The following is a 20,975-nucleotide window of genomic DNA, read 5'->3' as shown; positions in this document are numbered from 1 at the left end:
AAGGTTGGCAATTCAATGTAAAGACTTGAGGATGCAGTGCTACTCAGTACCAGAGATGTCCAGGATTAAACTGAGCCACCTTGTAAGTTCTAAGGAGCGTCCAGGACTGTATCTGGCAAAGCTTAGGTGGTCATATGAAAAATTGAAGCCAGGTCTATCACATCTAAGTGTGTGCACCTCAACCCCTGTACTATCTCCATCATCTGTCTATTTTGATTTCTATGTTTTTTCCTCTGTGTTATCTTTTGATTTCCATCTATCTTAAAATATGCAGTCATTCTCAATCGTCTGCATTACTGCTGAGTAGATATATTGATCCATTCTTTGATAGAGGTCCATTTGAATATTTGTAGAAACACAGCAAGAACATTTTTATACATTACAACCATAAGTATGTACTATCTGTTATATGCCTAAGAATGAAATGCTAGGAAAGGATTTATCTTCCACAAATTTAAAATGTAATGGCAAATAATTCTCCAAGATTGGTGCAATTATTTAAATTGCTGACAAGATCTCACATTCTCAAAACTAGTGTTGGAGAGTTGACTTAGAGTGCAGGTGTACATGTTTTGCCTGTGGGATCCCTAGGTTCAATCCTGGCACTGCCGGGTCCTTTTAGCACCACTGTGGGTGTGATCCCAAGACCAAATCAAAACAGAAGGCTAACATTACTCAAACTTGCCAGTCTTATTGGTCTGAGACACTAACTTATTGCAGTTTAAATTTGGATTTCTCTGGTTACTAAATAAGTTGGATATTTTCTTTATTACTTATTAAAATTAGGGTCTCATGCAAAAAGAAGTCTGTTGACTATTTTTCTGTTTTTTTCAAAAACACAAGTATTCTTTAATATGATTATATTTATTACTTTATCATTCTTATTGCTATATTGTATTAATTGTTTAAAAATACACCCCTACCTGAAGTAAAGATTTTGCCTTATATTTTTATGGAAGATTTAACAATTTCTTTTTTTACTTTAATTCACCTAAAATATATTTGTTTAAGATAGGAAGCACAGGTCCAATTTTACTTGTTTCCATTGGGATAGTCAATTGTCCCAACTGCATTGATTGCATAGTCTGTATTTTTCCTCCAGGCTCTGCAATGTAAGTTCAATATAGGTCAGGCTATGTCTAGTGCTGGGTCTGTTCCTTGTTTTCTTGTTTTGGTGTCTCTTCTGCACACACACTGCAAGCTATAATGTTTTATTATATATATATATATATGTGTGTGTGTGTGTGTGTGTGTGTGTATGTATTAGATCATGTACTCCACAATTTCTGTTTTCAAGTTATTCTTGGGCTTCAGTTTTTCTCTCTTCCTTTATTTGCACTTTATTTTTCATTTATTCTATTTCCTTTGGTTTGGGGGTCATATCTGGAGGTACTCAGGGACGACTTTCAGCTCTGTGCTCAAGGGCCACTCTGGCAATGCTTTGAATACTGTATGTGGTGCTGAAATTCAAACCAGCATAGGCTGCCTGCAAGGTGAATGCTTTGAACTCTATACTATCTTTTTGGTCCTCTATATACTTTAGATGCTATATATTAAGCATAATAGCATTGTCCTCCTGTTGTTCATCGATTTGCTCGAGCGGGCCCAGTAATGTCTCCATTGTGATACTTGTTGCTACTATGTTTGGCATATCGAATACATCACGGGTAGCTTGCCAGGCTTTGCCGTGTGGGTTGAATAACCTCGGTAACTTGCTGGGCTCTATGAGAGGGGCGGAGGAATCGAATGCGGGTTGGCCTAGCTGGCCACATGCAAGGCAAAAGCATATATGGCAGTGCTGCTTAAGGAAATATAAGCAAAAACTATACCTCAAATCATTTCACCACGAGTCTCAATATTTTCACATTGGGCAGAATCAAACAGTGGGCAAAGAGCTGTATGTGCTATTCATAGCATCAATGTTCAAAAGTGAGTAAATGCAAAACAATGGGAATGTAAAGAAAGTGGGATCTACAAAATCTGCACTAGCACTCACTCAGCAACATGAGACATAAACTGAAATAAAGAAGTATTGGAGGAAAAACTTTTATAAAGCATCAATTAATATTTTAACAGATTCACTATGGAAGATATTATCACCTTTAAAGTTGTTTTTAGTGAAGTTATCTATTTTTCTGTATAAAACACTTTGACATCTTTTGTTAAGTTTATTTAAATATATGTAGACATATACATATGCATAACATACATATGTAAAAATCGCCCCTATGTGGTAGATTTTTGTCAACTCAGACTGAATCATTTTACCTTGCTTTCCAATCAGAGCAAATTTCATTTCGTTTTCTTACCTTACTCCAATGGTTAAGTTCCCCAGCAAAATGTTGAATGAAAGTCTTAACACTTAGCTTCCAAAAATGGCAATAATTCAATGACCTTCTTGAAGGAGGCCTGAATTCATGCTCAGGTTCTTGGACTCATTTCAGTGTTAGTTTATGAGTCATCAAACGCATATGTAGCTAAACTCTGTCCCCTGTTTCCAGATAGCAATTCGCCCCCGGGGTGGCTATGCAGAGACCTGATGATGATTGCATAGATGGGCTCTGCCTGTTAAGGAGGAAAAGACTGTTTCCAAGACAACAAGTTCTATTTAGACTAAACTCATCCCTTTAATGGTTTCTCTCTCTAGCTCTCCTCCTTGAATAAAATCTTCATTTCATGCTCATGCTTCTTGTCTGTGTTCTGTTACTTCAACTACTGCCCACCTCTGCCACAAGGTGGGCAGAAGGAGATTCTGGGCGAAGGTATTATCAATCCTCAAGAGGACCAAATTTGCATGAGGTACTAATACACATGATTATCTTGCAGCCCTGATGTGTCATCTTTATTATCTAAGTAACCAAGTGAATATGCTTAGACTTTTCAGCATGCTGTCTCACCTTCCCTTCTAAATCCCTATTACACAAATTGGAATTTCAGCAGCCAGTGGCAGATTTTGGTCTGCACTACATTTTTACTGGCTTATTAGAATAAAATTGAGCATTTCAGTTTTAACTGCAGTGGATACATAATTTATTGCATAAACTGGGACACTTTGAGAGTGAAAAGCAGTGCTAAATAGGTAAGATGCCTAAATGCAGGTACGAACTAAGATTCTCCCAAAACAAAATTGGGAACACGATCACTCAAGTAATACCACTTTCTTAAGTGCAGTTCCTTTCTCTAGTTCCTCTCTCTCAGGCAGGTTTCATCCATAATTGTCATGTTTCATCCATAATTCAATTGATTCTTAGTTGTATTTTGTAAGGGATTCGCCCAACTACTGCCCAACCTGCTAATCCACTTAAAAACTGTGAAATTGCAAAAAAGGTGTCATTTAAGTGCCTCATTACATGATTTGAAAGATTCTATGATTGATCTTAAATGCTGATTCACGTGTTTTTGAGTGATGCAGAAAAATAAAGTCCTAATCTTTTCATTGCTCCACTCAAGTTTCAAATTATATTATCTAAATTTCCTTTTACAGTAGATGGCATGCATTACTTAACTCATATATACGTACACATAAAATATGACATAAATGATGCATTTGTCCTGGACCAGGGAAATTTGCAGTAAATAACATCAAATCAAGGTGCTCTTTGGTATGCTTTTTGTGTTTTAGCAGTGACACTTGGAGGAAAACATTTCTCTTGTTTTCATAGAGATTTAAGTGGGTTTCCAACTGATTCTGCCAACCTGACAGGTTTACCGGACTGCTTGTCTCTGTACAATTCTGCTACAAGCCCAGATTATTCAATGCCAGTTTTCATTTATTAATTGCATTTATTTTAGCTTGAACAATACCATTTAACAAAAAGAAATTACCTCAGTGAAGGAAATAAGAGCTTTAATTAGAATAGACTTGGGTCTATCCCAATTGTAGAACTGACATTTAAAACAGAGAAGTTCCACAAACCTGATATTCCAAATTATCTCTTGATAGTCTCTAGATTTATATTTTACACATAAATTTGAATGCTTATTTAGCAAGAAACATATATCTAGAAAAGTTAGATTCAAGATCTAGTCTGGTTTTCAGGTATATATAGGAAATAAGAAGTTCAAAAAATGGTGAATGGTAATTAAAATTTGTTAAATTTTGATGTCAAGTTCTTATCAGTTCAAGTATATATTATTTAATAATATTTACCCTGTGATCTAGGTGAAGTTGTCTCCATTTTCATAACTAACCAAACAATAATTTGCTTGAGGTTTTAATAGACTGAGGAGTTAGATTTCCATTCTAACCCTGGTGCCCTTGAGTACTGCAACGTATAGTATTGTTTGTTGTTTGAGTGAATTGGAATGCCAAATTCCAATTCCAAATCACTAATACCTGCCTTTAGAACAGCTTATTCTGAAGATTCACACATAATATCTTTCCATTCTATTGTGAAGACTCACACATATTTTTACACATGCCCCCAAACATTGTAAGATACAAACTAACCTTCTCATCAATACATTCGCCAAAAATATATACAGCTCCAGTTATTTAAAGAAGGGAGTCTTATTTTCAGACTACTCAATAAAGGAAAATTTTATGCATTAGGCTACAGTTAAACTACTTTATAAAAGTAAAGATGGGAATATTTACAAATCAAATTAAAGAGTATATGATAAGACTTAAAGTTGGGGAAAATACGATTGGTTAGGAAAAATGGGTCTTCAATGTGGACCAGAATAAAATACTCTGATAGGAAATTCATTTGTAAAAATGAGTTGAACCAAATCACAGAAGTTACTAGATTAATTCAAAAGACACAAATCTCATAGAGGATATAAGATGCTGCTTAAGGTATGGTAGACACATATACAAAACATATAGAGAGGGGCTAGAACAAGAGTACAGCGGGTAGGGAGTTTCCCTTGCACAGGGCCAACCTGGGTTCAATTCCCAGCATTCTATATGATCCACCAACCACTTCCAGGAGTAAGTTCTGAGCACAGAGCCAGAAGTAACCCCTGAGCATCACTGGATATAATCCAAATGGCAAAAGCAAAAATTAAAATTAAAAAAAAACATGTAGAGAAATAGAATATTGGGGCCAGTCATGGATTAGTGGCCAAAAGCACCTGTCTGGCAAGTCTGAGAATTCCCAGGCCATGGGTTTGATTCCTGACACCTCTCCATATGTTGTTTGAGACACCTGGAACCACCACAAAGAGTGTGATTGCCAGTGTTTGGCAGTCACGTGTGTATGAACAGCACAACTGAAGGGTAAGATGGCAACTAACAGTGCATGCACCTTAATCAAGTGTGTTCAACCTGTGACCATCTCAGCAATAACAGCAAAAAAGTACAGGAAGGGAGAAGATGAGAGGGGAGCAAGTGGGAGGAGAGGGGAAGGGAGGAGAGGGGAAAAGAGGGGAAGGGAGGACGTAATTTTTTTTAAATTTAGAGATTGTCATTTGTCACGAGGCAAATGATTAAGATAAACATTAACCACAATCTTATGCTATGAAAGAGAATTCAAGTAGTACATTTTTGCTGACATAAGAAGATAGAAGAGAATAGTATATTTTTCCTAACATAAGAAAATAGAGGTGAACAGATTGATAGAGTTCCTAAAATGAACAAAAAAATATTTTTCATGTTGATGCTATGTGGTAAAGAGTGAACTTGGTGTTACATTTAGTGTCTCACTTACCCTTCATGACACTAGGAACACACACAACTATTGTGCCCAAGATCCAATAAGAGATACTGGAAATTATTAATACTTGTCACATTAAACTAAAAGTAGTATTAAGCCAAATTTATAGAAGCCTCTAATTTAGTATTCCATTAAGCCTGATCACTCATCTCTGCTAAGAAACATTGGAAAACCTCTATTGCATGAATATCCACATGGATTATGTTTGGAGTTGTCTTATTTGATCAGATTCTATTTTCATCAGGTACCTTACTTTTAATTTCTAATAGCTTTGTTATTTTTACTTTGCCATTTTGTGTATCAAAGTTTAAGTGGTAAATGCCAGTTTTCTCTTCTTTCAAGGCCTGAAACGGGGACTAGGAGAAAGCTAAAATATAGACATACCTGTGATGTGGAAGCACCAAGATAAGACCCCAGGAGCCCCAAGCCATGACCAAAAGGATCCTCAAGCACCTTGACAACGTTTGGTAGACCCCCGCCCCCAGTCTTTACCAAAAATAGATAAATCAGTGACTTTATGTGAATAAAATTTTCTGAAAATAACTGACACAGTTAGAGAGAAAGTCTTACTTCAAAACTATTAGGCTTGTAAAGCAGACAACACCTATCTGGAAAAAATACTTTATTTCCATGAGTAAAATATTTCCCATATTTAAAGCCATGCAAATAGGGCCATAGTTCACTGTGATCGAATCTCTTCAATAGCCACTTCTACTCCTAGCACTCAACAGAGTTTATTCTATAAACTTCTAATTAATATATTCAGTGTCCTCTTTTAGATCTTTATTCTTGTTCAGTCCTTTTAACTATTGACCAACTAATACTCTTTGAACTTCCTTCTCTTTGTTTTCTGTGGTCATGCTTTCTGAGGTCTTCAAATTTTTATATATTTAATGCTAATTTTTGTTTTTACTCAGTCCTTTCCTTTATGGTTCAAGTCTTATAAAATTCTATAATTGGTATTTTATTTTCTTACTCTATTATTTTTAATGATTATATAAATCCCTGATCCCAATGCTTACTTTTATAAAGATTTTTTTGTGAAATTTGCTTATGAAAGGTAGCATTTTTTCAGGCTGGGAATGAACAAGAAGGAGACATTGGTAGAGGGAAAATCACATTGATGTTGGAACATTATATGACTGAAACTACTGTATGAGGGAGCAATTTTGTAAGTCATAGAATCTTAATTAAAATTTAAAGGACGTTGCAAATAACAAAAAAAGGTAACTCTTTTTATTTCTTTAAGAAGAGAACTCCCAGAATGACCACCAACTGGGAGCTCTTTGGCACTACTGCTGCAACATGGGAAGATGCCGCTGTTGACAACATTGACGAGGAATACGATCAATTGGTTCAGCACCTACATGATGGTGCAAGGAACGCCAAGAGAGAGATAGCCACAAAAAACGCCTGTCTTCGAAAACTCTTGAGCTTATTCACCAATGTGGTTTGGCGCATGCCTCAGGCAACCGCAAGCGAACATCCGAGCTCGCAAAAAAGTGCAGAGATTCAATAAAGAAGACCTCAAAGAGAGAAGCGTAGAAGTGCTGGTAGATGCAGCAGAAGCCAGGAAAAGCATTCGTAACACCTGCCTGTCCTTGGACAACTACAAGACCAAGATGACTGCCCTCCGACGTCCTGATGGATCTGTCACATTTTCCAGAAGGGCAATGGAGAAGATTATCCATGACTTCTACTCGGATCTCTTCGATAGCCACTTCCACCTGCCAACATACCAAATTCTGCAGAATAGATATGTCGTTCCCAATGTTCTCCCTTCCAAAATTCGACACGCCATTTCATCGGTAAAGAAACGAACAGCACCCAGCCCAGACAAGGTCAGACCTGAACACCTGAAGAACCTGCTGTCTGTACTCATCAATACACTGGCTCAGCTCTTCACATGCTACCTGTCTGAATGCAAGGTCCCGTCCCAATGGAAAATCAGCAGGACTAAAAGATTAAGCACAACAAAAGGTTGTTCACTGTCACAATATAGTATTGGAAGTCCTTGCCATTGCAATTAGGTGAGAGAAATGGTCACAGCATCCAGATAAGACCTGAACACCTGAAGAACCTGCCATCAGTACTCATCAATACACTGGCTCAGCTCTTCACACACTACCTATCTGAATGCAAGCTTCCGTCCCAATGGAAAACCAGCAGGACTGTACTACTGTACAAGAAGGGAGACATCCACGACATTGGCAACTAATGCCCATTCTGCCTATTGTCTGTCATCTACAAGCTGTTCACTCGAGTTATCCTGAATAGGATTGGCAGAACACTAGATGAAGGACAACCATGTGAGCAAGCTGGGTTCCGAAAAGGATTCTGCACCATCGACCATATCCACATGATAACCAAGCTCATTGAGGTTTCTTGGGAGTTCAAGATGCTGCTCTGTCTAATGTTCATTGATTTATAGAAGGCCTTTGATTCTGTTGAGACAAAAGCAGTCATTGAAGCCCTAGCCAACCAGGGCATTCAAACTCAGTACATCAGGATCCTCCGTGAGGTGTATTACGGATTCACTACCAGGATCTCACCATTCTACAAATAAGTGATCATTGATGTCAAGAGAGGGGTTCAGCAGGGTGATACTATTTCACTGAAACTCTTCAGTGCCATCCTTGAGAACATCATGTGACAACTGGAATGGGAAGAATGGGAGTGAAGATAGATGGTCGGCAACTACACCACCTCTGCTTTGCTGATGACATCATTCTAATAACACCAAACATTAGCCAAGCAGCACAAATGCTGGCCAACTTCGACTGTGAGTGTGAAAAGGTCGGACGACAGCTGAATCTCACAAAGACAATGTTTATGAGAAACAGCCTCGTTCCTGACGCTCCATTCACTCTCAACAGAATGACCATCTCTGAATGCAACAGTTATGTGTACCAACGTCTTTGATTCCACTGTTCTTCCTATATTAGCATATGACTCAGAGACCTGGGCCCTACGTAAATAGGATGAGAATGCTATTTGGGTCTCCCAAAGAGGAATGGAAAGAGCTATGCTTGGAGTATTACGTTTCACTCAAATGAGAGAAAGAATCCGGAGTTCCGACCTCCGTCGACGATCAAGAATCAGGGACACTGTCTTGTTTGCCAAGGCATCAAAAATCAGATGGGCTGGACATGTAATGAGATTTGGAGATGACTGCTGGACTAAAGCCGTTACCTACTGAATTCCTTGGGACGTCAAAAGACCGCGTGGCCGCCCATCTACCAGATGGTCAGACTTTTTCATCAAGATCATGAACGATTGGTTTGAGGCTCTTCGTGTTCCTAGAATGAACAGACACCATTGGACTACACTAGCATGCGACAGAGACAACTGGAGATGTTACTGGCGGCCGCTAGAGAAAATTGATGATTAACGGGAAGTCAAGTGATCAAGTGATTATTTTATTTCTGTGAATAATACCATTTCATTTAATGTGGATTGCATTGAATCTGTATACTGCTTTAGGTAGTGTACATGTATTTTAAATGATATTAATTCTTCCAATTCATAAGTAAAAAATATATTTTCATCTCTGAATTTTCTATTTTGAGAATTAAATATTGCTTTGACTGTATTTTTTTCAATATTGTCTTTTAGTTTTCTATAAACAGGCCTTTCAGTTCTTTGGTTATTTCAAGTCATTAAATTTTTTGATGCAATTGTAATTGATACTTTTTCCTGAGTTCTTTTTCTTCTGATTTGTTATATGTGTATTGAAACACATAATATTTTAATATTATTTTTGTATCTGTATATTAATTTTGATCACTTGATCACTTTACATCCCGTTACTCATCGATTTGCTTGAGTGGGTGCCAGTAACGTCTCCATTCATCCCTATCGTGTCCAGTGTAGCCCAATGGCATCTGCTCGTTCTAGGAACATGAAGAGCTTCAAACTGATTGTTCAAGGTCTTGATGAAGATGTATGACCATCTTGTAAGTGGGCAGAGATGAGATCTTTTTTACGTCCTGTGGAATCCAGATGGTAATGTCTTTAGTCCAGCGATCATCTCCAAATTTCATTATATGTCCAACCCATCTGATTTTCTTCGATGCCTCGGCAAACGAGACAGCATCCCTGATTCTTGACCAATGACGGAGGTTGGAACTCCAAATTTTCTCTCTCATTTGAGTGAAGCGTGATACTCCAAGCATAGCTCTTTCGCTTCCTCTTTGGGTGACCCAAATAACATTCTATCCTGTTTTTGTAGGGCCCAGGACCCTGAGGAGTATGTTAATGCAGGAAGAACAGTGGAATTGAAGAAATGTGCCCAGAGCTGGAGGTTCTTCATCCTCTTAGCTATTTCTTCGATGCTCTTGAAGATGTTCCAAGCCACTCTCTTCCTCCTGAACAACTCAGGTGCCAGGTCATTTGTCATGTTGACTTCTTGACCTAGCTACACATAACTGTTGCATTCGGAGATGTTCGTTCTGTTGAGAGCGAATGTAATGTCAGGAACAAGACCATTTCTCATAAACATTGTCTTCATAAGATTGACCTATAGTCTGAACTTTCCACACTCATAGTTGAAGTCGGCCAGCATTTGTGTCGCTTGGCTAATGTTTGGTGTTATTAGAACGATGTCATCAGCGAAGTGGAGGTGGTGTAGTTGCTGACCATCTGTCTTCACTCTTATTCCTTCCCATTCCAGTCATTGCATGACATTCTCAAGGGTGGCACTGAAGAGTTTCGGTGAAATGCCAAACCCCTCTCTTGACATGGATGGTCACTTCCTTGTAGAATGGTGTAACCCTGGTAGTGAGTCCATAATACAGCTCACAGAGGATCTGATGTACTGAGTTTGAATGCCCTGTTTGGCTAGGGCTTCGATGACCACTTCTGTCTCAACACAATCAAAGGCTTTCTTATTATTTTATTAATTTTTATTATTGAAACACCATGAGGTACAGTTGTAGAATTACAATTTTTTTGTGCTTGGGTTTCAGTTATACAATGATTGAGTACCCATCCCTCCACCAGTGCCCATTCCCTACCTCCAATACTCCCAGCATCCCTTCTACCCACTAACCCCCCGCCCTACCCCACCCCTGTGGCAGGGTAATACCTTTTGTTTTCTCTCTCCTTTTGGGTGCCATGGTTTGCAAAAGAGGCACTGAGTGACAATCATGTTTTCTTTATAGTCTACTTTCAGCACACATCTCTCATCCTGGGAGGATCTTCTGAACACCCTTTTCTTGGTGCTCCCCTCTCTATCTGAGCTGCCTTTCCCCCCAGCATGTGCGGCTTCCCCCCAAGCCATGGAATGAAACTCCTGGTACTTGTCTTGTCAAAGGCCTTCTTTAAATCAATCAACATTAGACACAGTGGTATCTTGAACTCCTGAGAAACCTCAATGAACTTGGTTATCATGTGGATATGGTCGTTCATGCTGAATCTTTTTCAGAACCCAGCTTGTTTGCATGGTTGTCCTTTATCTAGTTTTCTGCCAATTCTATGCAAGATGACTCGAGTGAACAGCTTGTGATGACAGACAACAGGCAGATCGGGTGATAGTTGCCAATGTCGTGGATGTCTCCCTTCTTGTACAGTAGTACAGTCCTGCTGGTTTTCCACTGGGACAGAACCTTACATTCAGACAGCTAGCGTGTGAAGAACCAAGCCAGTGTATTGATAAGTACTGACGGCAGGTTCTTCAGTTGTTTGGATCTGACCTTGTCTGGGCCAGTTGCTGTTCGCTTTTTTATTGACGAAATGGCGTGTCAGATTTCTGAAGGGAGATTGTTGGGAATGACATATCCATCCTGCAGAATTTGGTATGTGGGAACGTGGACTTGGGCTGGAGCGATAGCACAGCAGGTAGGGCGTTCACCTTACAAGCGGCCAACATGGCCGACCCGAGTTCGATTCCTCCGCCCCTCTCGGAGAGCCCGGCAAGCTACCGAGAGTATTCGATATGCCAGACACAGTAACAATATGTATACAGTAGAGTATTAATCAAATACAAAAAAAAAAAATAAGAAAGAATCTTGCCATCTTCAAAAACATGGATTGAATTTAAGGGCATTATGCAAAGTGAAGTAGGTCATAAGGAGATAGACAAATACCTGATTATTTCAGCAGTAAGTTAAATATAAAGAAACAAAGCAAAAGTAAAACAGATAAAACAAATGCTTGGAAACTAAATGATAAAACTGAGGTTGCCAGAAAATTAAAGGGAATGGAATAGGAGCAAAGGGCAAAGGACATTCAATAGACTGTGGTGAAGAATTATTAGTAGTCTGGTGGTAAGAATGGTGTAGTACTATGAATTAAAATAAGTGTGAATATCTACTCCTAAAAAAGATAGTGATAGGTGGTAAGTATGGTGTAACAATGTAGAACTGTCCTCCCATTGTTCATCGATTTGCTTGAACGGGTACCAGCAATGTCTCCATTGTGAAACTTGTTGTTACTGTTTTGGGCATATCAATATGCCAAGGGGAGCTTTCCAGGCTCTCCTGTATGGGCGGAACACTCTCAGTAGCTTTCCGGGTTCTCCAAGAGGGATGGACCAATCGAACCCAGGTTGGCCACATGCAAGGCAAACGCCTTACCCACCGTGCTATTGCTCCATTCATGGTGTAGGAACATATATTTGAAAGAGGTGGACAATTACATACCTAAAACATACATAATCTTTTTAATCATCACTAGTTCAGTTTGAAAAGGGATAAAATTAAAGCAGATAACCTGAATCCAAAGCCTGGACCCATCCAGATGATGCATCGTGAAAAGCAAATTACTGATACCCCAAAATGGTTTTTGTTGGCTCAAAAATCAGTGACACTTAAATTCAAAGGCCCTGGGCTTTATCATTTGGGACAGGTTGAAGACTGTGACAGACTCAAAAACAAGGTCTAAAAACCTCTAGGGTTAAGTACTGAGGAGGAAAACAGAGTTACACACATATTTGAACACTGTCTTGGCAAAAGCCTTTTATTTTAATCAAGTATTTCTTTTCTCCACTAGGGCAAATTCTTTTCCTTTCTTACTCAAAATGCAGGTGCCAAGGGGCCATCATAATTCATTTCACCCCATCGTATTGTCATCAGAGAAAATCATGTTAGTGATTATTTCTGCTCTAGACTTGCCAGTGAAAATGCATCAAGAAATGTCAACCTTCCATTTCTCATCTTAAAGACGACAACATTAAATAAGTACTGAAATTCACACAGGTGAACCCATCTGTGTGAAGCATAAAAGCACACAGCCCTCAGGATGAATTATTTCAGCGTTTAAGCTTTTAGAGTCAGATGGCCAACTTTGCCAAATTATTAATGTGTTGGGTGTTTTTATTTCCTTACAGAAACTATTCAAAAGGAAGTTCTCATTCACAGTCCCTTAGAATCATGCACTTCAGCTTAGGTTTTATAAGGAGCCTGGTCTTGAAGACTTTAACACCCTTCCCCCCTCCCACTTTGTGCATCAAAAAAGCAGGTGTCACCTATTTGTTAGTGACACTTCCCTAAATCAAGCACATCTCCCCATCTTCTACTCATCCTTTTAGAACAATGACACAATAATTTTAGTCAACTGTTATTGGAATCTCAGTTGCAGTTACAGATACTACAGCAGAATAGAAGACCACTGAAGGCAGGGTTGGGATTCTATTCATTTTCCTCCTCATTTTGTCTTAATGAAAAGAAATGAGGTCAAGTATGTTACTAAAATAATTTTCAAAATGGAGTATGACCCATTCACCCACAACTTTATTAGTCTTTTCCTTAGCAAGAAAATTAAAGATATATTTACTTACACATATTTAAGGAGTATATTGATGAATTTTTAGCATTACCATTAGAATAATAGAGACCATTCTTCTGAATTATTTATTAAGTCTTCCATTTTATGTCATTCAGAATGAGGAGACTCAATGTAGAATTTGGACTCATACATGATTACCCAACGTCTTAGATCCTAAATTAATGTTATTTTTGGAGTGGGAGACTGGTAGTCTCTCCTATTATACTCAACCAACCAGACCATTGCTTTATTGCTGGGCCCAAAGGATACTGAGCTGCTCAGGGCTTACCAGGGCAGTGACCGGCATGCCCACCTTAACGCTATTGGGGAACCACTACGGCCACACTCAGTGGTGCTCAGGGAGCTCTTTAATTCTTTTTATCACCAGGATAATATGTGCTTCTTAGAAAAGTTTTGTTTAAAACATATTTTTAAATCTTTCTTTCATAATCCACCATCCAAAGTTAGACCTTGCTCATATTTTAAGGTAGATGTTTCTGTATTTCCTAATCCCCTGTGAATTAATAGAATGACTCATTGAATATAGGCAAATGAACTTTATCTGAGAAATTTACACAAAGGGAGGATTTACAACAAAGACAGTACTATATCTTTCTGAATTCACAAGAAAGAATGCAGTTAGGTCTTAGACTAACACTAAGAGAATGGGGAAAAGCTCTAATCTCCATCCTTTATCCTGTCTTTTCATCCTTTGACAGAAAATGGGAACTATCAATATTTTATAATTTAATGTGTCTTTATTCATGTGAACAGCCTGGCTGAGACTGAACACTCCTAGTCACAACCCCAAAGTTCTCTAGGAAAGGAGAGAGCCCCTACTCATTTCCAATCTTCCTGGAATAAAACAAGCTTATGTTCTAGCAACATGCAGCTTCAATTGTGACTGCCAGTTTGCATTGAAGAGGAAGGGTGCTACACAATGTACTACAATTGCCCATTATGAGTTTTTAAAACAGTTTATTTTGAAAAAACGAAAATAAATTAAATATATTTTTGAAAATTTCCCCTTACTTCACGCAGTGTGGTTAACGTCAAGTAAGTTTTCTTTATTTACCCCTTTTATTTTTGTTATTGGTTAAAGTTTGCCTATTTTGTTCTCTAAAACAGAGATTCTCAATCTCTTTTGCATTGGCACACAAATAGAAAAAGTACTTTTGCTGAATACTGAGAAAACTGAAAGAAGAGTTAGAAAATCCATATAGGACTTAGAGAAAAATATGGTTTCTTTATATTATAAAATTTAAAAATGACAAAAGATTGAGAAACACATTAAATATTGAATTTGTGTAAAGCTTCCAAATAAAATACTCTCAAGTGTTAAGAAAAATGAGATTTGTTTCAGACTCTTATTTATATGATGACATTTGATGATATTTTCAAATTTTTTATAGGCATCTCAATAGGATCATGTTTTGTATGGTTGAAATATATAGAAGTCATTGCTTTTATAGTGTGATAGCACTAGAACTTTTCTGATGGGTGCAGTGTGACATATATTTGTATGGTATGAAATTTTATAGTACTATAAACGGGGTGGTAAATCAATAAAATTTTTTTAATTTTTTTTAAGTTTAAGGGAATTTATCATCTCAACTGTGAAAATCTAAAACTTCACTAAAAGATTAGGCACAACAAAAGGTTGTCCACTGTCACAATATAGTATTGGAAGTCCTTGCCATTGCAATTAGGTGAGAGAAATGGTCACGGCATTCAGATAAGAAAGAAATTAGTCAAACTATCTGTGTTTGCAAATGACATGATACTATACTCAGAAAACAAAAATACTTTACACACACAAAAAATCTTCCTAGAAACAACAAACTTGTACAGTGAAGTGGCAGTCTCCAAAAATCAACACACATAAGTTCATCACTATTTTATATGCAACAAAAGAAATAAACTAGAGAAAAAAATAAAGCAATCCCATTACTAATTGTGTCTCAGAAAATCAAAGACCAGGGAATCAGTTTAACAAAAGAGATAAAAGAGGTGGCTAGAGCATTTGCCTTGCACGTGGTAAACCAAGGTTCGATTCCTGGCATCCCATATAGTCACCCAAGAACCACCAAGAGTAATTTCAGAGTGCAGAGCCAGGAGTAATCCCTGAACACTGCTAAGTATGACCCCAAAAAGCAAAATCATCTTTTTTTAAGAAAAACTTATTTTTTAAAAAATTATAAATCACTTCTAAAATAAATAAAAGGAGACACAAGGATATGAAAATGCATTCACTTTCGTAAACTGGATAGGTTAATGTTAAAATGGCAAACCTACCCAAGCATACTTTACTGAATCAATGCAGTCCCTGTAAATACTATCCATGACATTTTTCAAAGATATAGATAAAATGCTTCTGAAATTTATATTGAGTAATAAAAAAATCACAAATAGTAAAATAAATTCTAGGGAAAAGGAACACTGGAGACTTCCATTTCTCCGATTTAAAAGTACACTATAATGCTATAGTAATCAAAACAGTGTGGTACTGAAGTAAAGACAGAATCTCAAACTAATGTAATAGAATTGGGATATTAGAGACAGAACCTCAGGTTATGCCCAGCTAATATTTGACAAAGGAATAAAGAATATAAAGTGGAGAAAGGAAAATCTCTTCAAAAAATGGTGTTGGGGAAATTGATGGTTATATGTTTAAAATAAACACAGACCCCTTTCTCACACTATGTATAAAAATCAAATCAAAATGGAGTAAAGATCTCAATATCAAACCTGAACTCATAAATTATATTGAGGAAAACATAAGCATAATATTTCATTATATTGACTTTAGAGATGTCTTCACTAATTTAATGCTGTTGGTCAAGCAAATAGAAGAAAAGATAAACAAAGAAATTGGAACTCTAGTTGGAACTATATCCAACGAAAAAATTTCTGGAAAGCAAAAGAAATTATGACCAGAATTAAAGGGCATCCCACAAACTGCCAGACTATTTTTAACCAAACATCTGACAAAGGTTTGTTATCCAAGACAAATAAAGCACTGATAGAACTTTTAAGGAAAGCATCAACCCCATCAAAAAATGGAGAGAAGAGAAAAATAGAAGCCCTAAAAGAAGATCTTTAGATGCCCAAAAAGAATATGTAAAAATACTTTGCATCACTTATCTCAGAAATGCAAATCAAAATAACGGTGAGAAATCTCACACCAATTAGATTGGCACACATCACAAAGAACAAAACAACTGGTGTTGTGTGGTTGTAGGGGCAAAGGAACCGTCATCTGCTGCTAGTGGGAATATTGACCAGTCTAGGCTTTCTGGAAAACAATATGAACACTTCTCATAAACTAAATATTGAGTTTAGCAATTTCACTTTTTGGCATCTAATACAAAGGCCAAAAACCTCTATTTAGACAAGATATTTGCACTCCTATGTTCATTGCAATATTATTCACAATATCCAAAGTCTGGAGATAATCCAAGTGTTCAGAAACAGATGCCTGGACTAAGAAATAAAGGGATATATCCACAACGGAATATTACTTGGCTATAAGAAAAGATTAAATCATTCAGTTTGTTGCTATATGAATGAATTTGAAGAGAATTATTCTCAATGAAGTTAGGCAAAAGAAGAGAGACAGACATCTTTTACCCATGAGATATAAAGAAACATAGTAAGGAAATAGCAAATGCCCAAAGGTAACACACACAAAAGCATAGAACTGGTCTTCATGACAAAACTTACCATAGTCAGGGGATGGGAGAAAATAGGATGGAGGGAGGAGTACAAGGACAGCGATGGAGGGATGCTGACACTGTTGTGGAGAGTGTGGTGTTGGAATGTTTTTTTGTATGAAACCCTGCTTCTAACTGTACGGTAAATATGGTGCCAGAAATTTAAAAAAAAAATAGGGCACTTTTACAATTATTCAAATTTATATGTTTAAAGTGTATTTAAATAAACTAGCAGCTTGATCCAGGATGTGTTCAGTGGTAGAGCACAAAACTGGCATGTGTGAGGTCTGGGGTTCAATTCCTGGCATAATAAAGAATACGATTTTCCTTTTCTCTTTGATCTATTCATGTAATGAGGTAACGTCTAAATTTCTGTAATAGTGTGAATGAATTTTGAATCCATTGATTTTTTCATAGTAAGTATTTCAAATTTTGAGAATGATTAATATTCAGAATGAGCATATGTTCTTGAAATAAACCATCATAGAATTTGTAGCTAAATTGCCACTTAAAAAACACTTTATCATAAATGAACAAAAGTTAGGGTATGAGTGCAAACAGCACACTTACATCTAGCCAGACCCTCCTCACATTGAACCAGCCTCACTTGGGGCCACTGTAGTTTTGGTCTGCTGAAAGAGAGGACATGAGTACCTCTAACTGCCCACTTCACAATACAGAGCAGAGGGCAAAGGCACAATGACACACTGGCAACCCATGGGACTGAGCAGCACACACTCAGACCACTTCACCCCTCAAGAGCCTGGATAAAGCTACTGGAAGTTAAAGACTCTGGGTGTCCAGGACTGCCTATGGTCAAAGGAAATCATTATGTCACAATTCCAAATCCATTCATTACCTTGTCAGAGGTTGTGCTCTAATGAAATGGAAGTTTTATTTATCTAATTCCACTTACACAGTGATTTCCAAAGTTTGTTCTTTAAGTTCCTGGATTTGTTACAGGGCCTCAGAGCATTCATGTGGATGAAGGTAAACCCAGGGGTTAGGAAAAGTTCTGAGTTGCTGCTTTACTTTAATATGTCATTTGTCATTGGTCTTCAGGTGTGCTGGCTGTATGTATGGGGTAGAGGATTTCAGTTGATAAAAACTAAAAAGTTTTGTTTTTGATTTATTCTTTTAGCACTCAAACACCATTTCTTTTCACATGTTAATGTAAAAATTCATTCCATGTCCCAGACTCTGACACCCAGTGTTTGTTGAAATGATCTCTAGGACTTTGGATATCAAGATTTTAAATATATTCTGACATTGTGTATACTCTTTTACTTTATTTTTATTTATTACATTTATTAGTTATTCATGATGATTTGATATAGACATTCAGTATTCCAATCCCAATCTCCCACAATTGCATCATCCCACAACCATTTCCAATCTTCCCAACCATCCCTAAGCCTGCCCCCAGAGCAGGCCCTTGGTAATTTATTTTATATTGATTATTATAAATAATTTGGTAAAAATATTAGAAAATGTTTCCATAGAGGAAAGTTAGTATAGATTGTTGTATCTCACCATGAAGCCATTAAGCCTTTGTATAAGAAATTACTAGCATGTTGGTGCAGGATAAGCCTTGTGTCTTTATATTTTGATAATTAAAATAGGTTGCCTTCTAATTTACATTCCATCCAATTTGGTGTGCTTCTCCTGGTTTAGCAGAGATGTGGAGTTTGATATGATGCATGGAGGAGAATGTGACTGTGTGTTCCAGGAATTCTAAAATTTTGAGCAGGGTGATACCTCTGGAGTTAAAAATTTAACTGGGTGGTGGGCTGGAGCAATAGCACAGCCAGTAGGGCATTTGCCTTGCACATGGCTGACCCGGGTTCGTTCCCAGCATTCCATATGGTCCCCCAAGCACTGCCAGGAGTAATTCCTGAGAGCATGAACCAAGAGTAACCCAGGTGCAGTGCCGGGTGTGATCCAAAAAGCAAAAAAATAAAAATAAAAAATAAAATAAAAATTTAACTGGTTGGTGATTTGGGATATAATACTGACTGCTGACTTCTGGAAGTACAGAAAGATCGGGGAAGGTAGCCCATCCCTGACTCCACTAAAGCCTGGTGATTTCAGTCACAAAACCCACATACCCGAGTTTTTCAACAGATTCATTTCTGAATGAGAAACATTCTGAGCAATGCAGTCTGGCCATGAGCATGACAGTGATTGTGGACTGTGGGGTTTACTTTATTTTTGACATTTGCAGTAGGTTTCATTACCACATTGGTAACAATCACTGTCACTGTCCTCCTGTTTTTCATAGATTTGCTCAAGTGGGCACCAGTAACATCTCACAACAAATTGTGAGACTTGTTGTTACTGTTTTTGACATATTGAATACATCACAGGGAGCTTGCCAGGCTTTGCCATGCAGGTGATATACTCTCGGTAGCTTGCCGGGCTCTCTGAGAGGGGCGGAGGAATCGAACCTAGGTTGGCCATGTTGGAAGGCAAGGCAAACACCTTACCCACTGTGCTTAATGCTATTTCACTGGTTCCATCTTTTACTACATTTTTTTTACAAATATTCCTGATTTACAAATTCTTTATTATGGTTAATATATTGGTTCACTGAAGCAGTTATTCAACAGCTTTGGAGGAAAGGTATACAAACAGTACACTTTCCAAAGTCTTGTAAATTAAGAACTGATTTTCCTACTTTGTACATCAATATATACATCAATGTGTCCAAGGATAGAACTCTTGAGTAAAATATTTAACCCCTCAAAATTGTGTGAACTATACCCTATTGAATCTTTTTACAATATCAATTTCAAGAGAAGAATTCTGATATTAATAAGATCGTTTTCCACTGTAGTAAATATGTTTCCCTTGAGTCTTCATGACTCAGGAAACCAGTGAAATAAAAATCTTTGCCCTAATATATCTAGTCATTTGAATTATTTCAACTGATATTCAAGATTTTTTCCCAGTTAAAACAGTTTTTCTTTCATTATTTCTTTGTTAATTCCCTTCACCTCTCTGAAAGATATTTCAATTATTTATCAATTCATTTTGGCTATTTCCCAGGTCTCTTTCACAGTTTTTATTTCTTTATTCTTTGCCTTCATGTCTCAGAACAATTTCTCAAGCCTACTTTTGATTCATTGGTTATGTTTTATCCTATTATCAAATCATAGCCTGATTCCTCCATTACATTAATTCAGAGTTGTGTTTCCTCTCCAACTCATATTTCTTGGGGATGAAAAACAACTCTGACCTTTAGACTGTCCCTTTTAAAGTTCTCCCTTTTGACTTTTAGACTACCTTAACAAAATGGGTTGCTTTTACCTAATAAATGCATGTAGTCTATTGAAAATATAATTAGGAGATCATCTGGGGATCTTGGGAGATAATTCAAAGCACTAGAATGTGAATTTTGCATACAGAGTGTCCAGGTTTTATCCCTGCTACCACATGGTCCCCCAGCACCACAGAGAGTTACCTCTGAGCACTAAGCAAGGAGTAGCACCTTGAACCACTGGATAACCTGAAGAGAGAGAGAGAGAGAGAGAGAGAGAGAGATTACTTAGCAGTTTTCCTTTCTCATATGATTCAAATGGCAGTGTTGTCCTAGTTCGGGTGCACACTGTCTTTTGAGCTGCAGTTTCTCTTCACAAACTCCAAGAACTTTCTCTGCCAACTTTTGCAGAGGGAAACTATGTTTGTCTAATATCAAGAGTACAGACAGGTTCTACCACAAAGAATAATGATCTCTGACCGAATATTTCAAGACTAAAATCAAATGAAAAACTTCAGATTCAATCTAGTTTTATTTGTTTGTTTGTTTGGGGAAGGGCCACACTCACTGGTGCTCTTTGAG

The sequence above is a fragment of the Sorex fumeus genome, unplaced genomic scaffold (genome assembly GCF_029834395.1).
Source record: "Sorex fumeus unplaced genomic scaffold, SorFum_2.1 ptg000047l, whole genome shotgun sequence".
Taxonomy (NCBI): Eukaryota; Metazoa; Chordata; class Mammalia; order Eulipotyphla; family Soricidae; genus Sorex; species Sorex fumeus.
This window is presented reverse-complemented; position numbering follows the sequence as displayed.